This window comes from Diabrotica undecimpunctata, chromosome 8 (assembly GCF_040954645.1).
Source record: "Diabrotica undecimpunctata isolate CICGRU chromosome 8, icDiaUnde3, whole genome shotgun sequence".
NCBI lineage: Eukaryota > Metazoa > Arthropoda > Insecta > Coleoptera > Chrysomelidae > Diabrotica > Diabrotica undecimpunctata.
In genome coordinates this window covers 9,149,585-9,155,610 of record NC_092810.1, presented here as the reverse complement: position 1 = coordinate 9,155,610, position 6,026 = coordinate 9,149,585, and positions in this window count along the sequence as shown.

The following is a 6,026-nucleotide window of genomic DNA, read 5'->3' as shown; positions in this document are numbered from 1 at the left end:
ATTAATTTCAGAAAATGATAAATTTGTATTGCTAAAAAAACTGATATAGTTTAGTTAACGTAAAAGATGTTATTTTAAATTTATTCATTCTTGGACCTAAATAAAGAATTTAATATACATAAATTTTATAAAATATTCTTAGACATTACTGATGTTTTCAAGTAATGACAAAAAAATGTTATTAATGTTTGAAACAAGTCCATTTTAATGTACATAATTGTTTGTAGGACAACCTATACATTTGCTAATCAAGCTCGTAGCCTCGTTACACAAAAATGGGGAAAAGTTTATTGTCAGATTGTGTCAAACTTCTTCTCTATTCCACCATTTTACACTGTTCTCTGTAGGTCCACATTTATTTGAATCAAATCAATCAGCAAATTTTATTTACTATTGGTAGATAATTTTCCATAAAATTTCATAATTAAAAGAAAAAGTAAGAGAAAGTTAAGTACTAAGGAAAACATTAACAGGGCTATTTCATTTTTTGTTTTCTATACACATCTATTTTTATTAATGATTGTACAATATTAGCGAAACAAAAACAAATATTTGCTTTACATATATAACAATTCAGAAGATAAAGTGTGCCTCACAAGTAGTACCTACTATCTTGATTATTTGACTCGTATATTGCCAAAATATATTGTTGTCAATAATAACTACAGAGTACACCATAATTGGAAGGCTGCGTATCTGGTTACTCCATGCATAATCTAAATGTGTTAAAATATAATAATTCAAATATAAATTAAGAAAAGAAAAAAGCTTACCTGAAATACTAGTCAACCAAAATACAAGAGGCATACCATAATTACAAGACAATTAGAAACGAAACACTTGCACATGTAAGAAAAATATAAATTGATCACTAGGAACGCTTTTCGAAAGAAATGGAACATGATTTTTACGGTCTGCAAAACGAAATATGGTGCTTCATAAGAGCTGAAAGAACGGAGGTAAAGAAACTAATAGAACCAAAACACATACAAAAGGATACGTGGATTGACTACCTAAAAAAGCTATATGCAGAGGCTAGAACCGGAAATTACCACAAATGAAGAACTTAATATAAATGTACAGGAAGTTCGGAAAATACTTGCAAACCTGAAGAACAGGAAAGTAGCAGGTAAAGACGGGATACCAAACGAGTTACTGAAATATTGTGGAGCAGCAGTGACAGAACAATTAGTAACATTAATTAATAAAATTATAAAACACAATAAAATACCGGAAAAATGAAGGACGAGCGAACTATTTCTACTATTCAAAAAAGGAGATAAAAAACAGCTAGAAAACTACAGAAGTATAAACTTGTTAAATACTACGCTAAAACTTTACAAGTGCTAATAAATCAGAGGATAAGTTTAGCAGACGAATAACAGGGTTTTCGTAGTGGAAGATCGTGTACAGATGCAATATTCGTTATAAAGCAAATTACTGAGAAATCACTAGAGTATAATAGACCAGCATTTCTGTATCTGATTGACCTAAAGAAAGCGTTTGATAGAGTAAGACTCAAAGATGTAATACATCTTCTATAGAATAGAGAAGCTCCCTTAAATATTATAAAAACTATCGATAAAATCTACCAAAACAACAAAATCGAAGTCACAATAGATGGACAACTTACAGAACCTATAGAAATAGGCAGCGGAATAAGAAAAAGGGATTCATTGAGCCCCACGCTCTTCAATTTGATCATGGATAAAATTCATCAAAACTGTTAACAAAGGAAGAGGATACAGAATGGGAAACAAAGAAATCAAAATACTCTGTTACGCAGAGGACGCAGTATTGATAGCCCAAGACGAAGATAGTCTGCAAAGACTGGTCCACAGATTTAACATAAAAGCAAAAGAATTAATTATGCCAATCTCATCACAGGCTCTCTGGAAAAAAAGTTAGTATAGCCGTAAATGGAAGAGACATTGCCTAAAAAGGCACATGGTTTACCTTACAAAGAATAAGCATAAGGTTTATAGGCATATAGGCAGTTTAAATTATATATATTCAGGGATTCTACAGTATTCACTGCCTTCCCTCGCTCAACCGTTTCCATCTCTCTCTGTTGTCACATTCTCCATCGTTTAGGCCTCTCTTACTCATGGTGTCGTCTACTTCGTTCCTTCACGATATTCGGGGTCGTCCTCTTTTCCTCCTTCTTATGGGGATCCATTCGGTTATTCTCTTTATCCATCTGCTGTCACTAGTTCTTCCTACATGTCCATACCACTTTAGTGCTTTTTGTTCCATATGTATATGTTAGTATGTCTGTTTCTATTGATGTTCTTTGCTTTATTTCGTCATTACTTCTGCTATCCATTCTTGTTACTCTGCAGCATCTTCGCAGGCATTCCATCTCTGTTGCTACTATCTTACTGCTATTGCAAGAAAAACAGCAGTGAGATAGTAGCAGTTTAAAATTAAGTTTTATAAGAATAGAATAGAATAGAATAGAATAGAATATTCTTTGTTAATCCCATCAGATCACATTCTGATATAGGACAAGTCATATAGTACATAAAGCATGATCAACAAGTTATATAGGACAATTACATAAAACAAAATCAATAAAATATAAAAAAAAGATATGCGATATAGAGCGTCTCTGAACCCGTCGGTCCTCATTCCCTGTAATCTTTTATTAAGTCAAAATAATCATTATTGGATCAAGCATGCTTTTAATTTATTTTTGAATTTTTGAATATTATTTTCATTTCTTATATTAAGTGGCAAACAATTGTAAAATTTAGATCCTGCAAAATCAGGGCTAGTTTCAAAGAGAGTTTTGGAGTGTTTACACACGCTTATCAACCTCCCGTGTCTTGTCGGGTAATTATGAAAGTCAGAGTTGACGGTAAAATTTTGAACTTTAGTTTTGACGTGAATAATACACTTATAAATATATAAAGCATGAAAAGTCAACAGTCTGTGTTCAATAAAATATTTACGACATGATTGTCTATTATCAATATTGAATATCAATCTAAGAATTTTCTTTTGAGTTATTAAAACTCTAGAAGAGTTTCTAGAGTTTCCCCACAAGACAACATTATAGGCCATATATGAATAAACCAATGCATAATACACACTTATCAATTGATTGGTGTTAAATAGAGTTTTCAACTGAAGGATCGCATAGTAACTCTTATTCATTGTTTTGCAGACTTTAGTGACATTTTCATCCCATGTCATATTACTTTCTAGAATGCTACCAAGAAATAGTGTTGTATCACTAAAGGGTATTTCCTCAGAACTGACTGTGATTTTATAACCATGGGATGGCTTACAGCGCGAGTAGAACTGCATACAAATAGTTTTCTTTGCATTTACCATTAAAGAGTTCCTTTTACACCAGGTTGTAAATTCCTGTGCTACTAAGTTCATTTTTGAAATGAGTTCGACTTCAGTTGACTCGTCAACTACAATTGTTGAATCATCTGCATAAAGAACTGTATGGTCTGCAGTTAAAAAATTTATCAAATCATTGACATATAAAAGAAATATTAAGGGTCCCAATACGGAGCCTTGCGGTACACCTTGATCAAGATTAAAAATAGATGACTTCTTATTATCGACTTTTACTAGGAATTTACGATGTTGTAAGTATGACCTTAACCAGTTCAAGAAATGACCCCGAAAACCAAGGGCTTCTAATTTATGCAGTATAATTTCAATGTCAATAGAGTCAAAAGCCTTAGTTAAGTCAAAAAAGAGTGCACCCACATACCTTTTTCGATCCAAAGCAGCGTGGATATAATTAAATAATGAAATAGAAGCACTCTCTGTAGATTTATTAGGAAGAAACCCATGCTGGCATTTATTTAAGATATCATATTTATTCAGAAAATTTAACATTTTACTGTAAATACACTTTTCGATAATCTTAGAGAGTACACTTGTTACGGTGATTGGCCTGTAATTATCAACCAAACATGGATCTCCCTTTTTGAAAATTGGACTAACTACTCCCGTTTTAAGGTCACTTGGAAACTTGCCATCCTTGACAGATAGGTTGATGATGTGAGACAGAACAGGAGATATATATGAAGAAATGTATTTAATTATTTTAGTGGGGATTTGATCAATACCTACTGAGCTGGTATAGTTTAAGGAAGATATAGCATTTTCAATATCAATCTTGGTTTACTTAGCATCATGATGAATATGTTGGTTGACTGCAACATATTTATTGCATTGCATTTATTTATATATACTGCAAAAGATGTTATCGTCTTAGAAAATGTCGCTTGTCTTAGTGAAGTACTCATTTTAAGGAGCGACAATTCACTTGGTGTCTCGGTCTCTTCTATCTGTCATCTGTCTAGGTCGCTTGTTGCGGAATACTATCTTTAGGTAAACAAATGCAGTGGTAAATTGGACAAAATGAAAAATGAGTGTGTTTAAATGGAGAAACCTAGTTCTGGCACCAATCAATGCCAAGTTATGATGGTTTGGATACGCTTAACAGCAAAATGTGGGTAAGTAATTAAATATAAAGAATCGGTGAGTGTCAGATTCCTGGAAGGATCAGTAGAGGAAGAGCGAAGAATATATGGAAGCGGGTTATAAGATTTATAAGATAGAAACATGCGAATACATGTAATTGGGGAAGCGAATCCCGCATATGAATAATAGCAAAGGGAGTCATTATCATACATTAATTCTCATACAATATGTCTTTATTGCTGTTATATTAAAATCAATTTTTTCTTGTAATCTTAAACTTTACTAATTGGACTAATTTTAAAAATATGTCTTGTAGTTCTTTTATATTGTCAGATTATTGATGATGATAAAAATAATAATTGTTTCACTGGAGCGTTGTGCATTGGTAATATAATTTAAATTACATAATTAAAAGTTTTTGGTAATAATCTTGTGAATTCCAATAAAACGTGTCATAGTTGCGCTGGATAAACGATCACGCATCATTTTGGTCAATATTTTGTCATTAGGCAACACTTTACACACTTAATTTTTACATACTCTCATAACATATTCATTATATTTAAGATATAAAAATGAATACCAAAAAAATATTATCCTTAAACGCAAAATAGTAAATAAAATTTGCTGAATAGGTTAAATAACTCAAAAACACCGAAAGTAAAACATTTTAAAAGAATACGTATGCAACAATGAGCATAATGACAATTAGTTTTTTATTTGATAGAATCAACACTGGTAAAAGATTAAAATCTGACAAAAGTTCAGATTTAAGATTGAGTTGGTGTACCGCAGAAATATTATATTCGGGATTTTATACTTTTATGGTTACATTGTATAATAAATATAGTAAATAAGTACTCACACATATTTGTTTTACAGTTTTCGACGGCCAATTCTACAAGAATAAAGAACTTAAATAATAAATATCAAATTCATTCAATATCATTTTAAAAATAATATACTTAGAAATAATGCACCATAACTTAAAATTGTTCAATATCCAATATATACAAGACGTGGCGGCGGTCTGATAAGTATTAAACCTCACAGTACAACGGCGCCATTATCGCAAGTGAAATTATCTTGTAGCACATTCTCGTAGAGTCGTAAACCGTATTCATTTTACAAATTCCCAATTGTCAATAGAAGCACGTGAAAGCCAAACAGGGTCGTACTGATGTGTATCATTATGATTTTTAAAAATTTACTTTTGAAACTGTTAGTGTAAGAATTTCTTAAAATTTAATCATTATATCACAATTAAACTAAACTCTAAAAAATAACACGACCAGTAAATAACTTAACAATAACTATAACACAATATATTAACTTAATCAACACGATACAATTTGAATTAAAAATGCTGGCAAGTTTGGATCTGTAACATGAGAATCTGTCTGGCTTAAGGTAATAAATTATATTTAATAGCCTCTTGACGAATGAGACGGCGAATATCAACACATTTGGTAAACGAATGTACTTTAGACAGCTAATTTCAAAATTTCAGTTGAATCGGACTCGCTCGTAGTTTTCTTTACCGCGCGTGGAAGCGTATTTTGGAAAAAATGGAG